Here is a 1,707-nt window from a genome sequence, read left to right as displayed (position 1 = left end):
AGAGAGAGGGAGACACAGAATCGGAAACAGGCTCCAGGCTCCGAGCCATCAGCCCAGAGCCTGACGCAGGGCTCGAACTCACAGACCGCGAGATCGTGACCTGGCTGAAGTCGGACGCTTAACCGACTGCGCCACCCAGGCGCCCCGACAATAAATTTTTATATCGGCTACACATTTTGGCTACACACACCCAAATGTGTTAATTTCACCTGTTCCTTTGTGTTTTATTTTATTGTTTTTAATGTTTATTTTTGAGAGAGAAAGAGTGAGACAGAATGTAAGCAGGGGAGGGGCAGAGAGAGGGGCAGAATCCGACACAAGCTCCAGGCTCCAAGCAGTCATCATAGAACCCTATGTGGGTCTTGAACTCACGTACCGCAAGATCATGACCTGAGCCAAAGTCAGATGCTTAACCAATTTAGCTACCAAGGTGCCCCGGAAAATTGTTTTTATTCATCCTTATTATCTCTCAATTTTTTTTTAAATTTTTTTTTCAACTTTTTTAAATTTATTTTTGGGACAGAGAGAGACAGAGCATAAACGGGGGAGGGGCAGAGTATCTCTCAATTTTTTAAATATAATTTCTTGTCAAGTTGGCTAACATACAGTGTATACAGTGTGCTCTTAGTTTTGGGGGTAGATTCCTGTGGTTCATCACTTATATACAATACCCAGTGCTCATCCCAGCAAGTGCCCTCCTCAATGCCCATCACACATTTTCCCCTCTCCACCCCCCCCATCAACCCTCAGTTTTTTCTCTGTATTTAAGAGTCTCTTATCATTTGCCTCCCTCCCTCTCTGTAACTATTTTTCCCCCTTCCCTTCCCCCATGGTCTTCTGTTAAGTTTCTCAAGTTCTACATATGAGCAAAAATATATGATACCTGTCTTTCTCTGACTGACTTACTTCCTTAGCATACTACCCTCCAGTTCCATGCACGTTGCTGCAAATGGCAGGATTTCATTATTTTTCATTGCCAAGTAGTATTCCATTGTACATATAAATCACATCTTCTTTATCCATTCATCAGTTGATGGGCATTTAGGCTCTTTCCATAATTTGGCTATTGTTGAAATCACTGCTATAAACATTGGGGTACATGTGCCCCTATGCATCAGCACTCCTGTATCCTTTGGATAAATTCCTAGTAGTGCTATTGTGAGGTCGTAGGGTAGTTCTATTGTTAATTTTTTGAGGAACCTCCACACTGTTTTTCAGAGTGGCTGCACCAGTTTGCATTCCCACCAACAGTGCAAGAGGGTTCCCATTTTTCCACAACCCCGCCAGCATCTGTTGTTGCCTGAGTTGTTAATGTTAGCCATTCTGACAGGTATGAGGTGTTATGTCAGTGTTGTTTTAATTTGTATTTCCCTGATGATGAGTGATGTTGAGCATCTTTTCAGGTGTCTGTTGGCCATCTGGATGTCTTCTTTGGAAAAGGGTCTGCTCATGTCTTTCACCCATTTCTTCACTGGATTATTTGTTGTTCCAGTGTTGAGTTTGGTAAATTCCCTATAGATTTTGGATACTAACCCTCATCTCTCAATTTTTGACTATGACTTTTTCACCCAGATATAATTATAAAATGGATGTATTTTGCATTCTTAATAGGTATATATGTAAAAATCATAAACAATGTTCATGTTTTTACATGGTCCTCATAATTATCATTTTTAATAGATGCCTAATATTTCATGGGCTTTTGTG

The sequence above is a fragment of the Herpailurus yagouaroundi genome, unplaced genomic scaffold (genome assembly GCF_014898765.1).
Source record: "Herpailurus yagouaroundi ecotype Mexico unplaced genomic scaffold, PumYag 207, whole genome shotgun sequence".
Taxonomy (NCBI): Eukaryota; Metazoa; Chordata; class Mammalia; order Carnivora; family Felidae; genus Herpailurus; species Herpailurus yagouaroundi.
Note: the sequence above shows the minus strand (reverse complement) of the source record.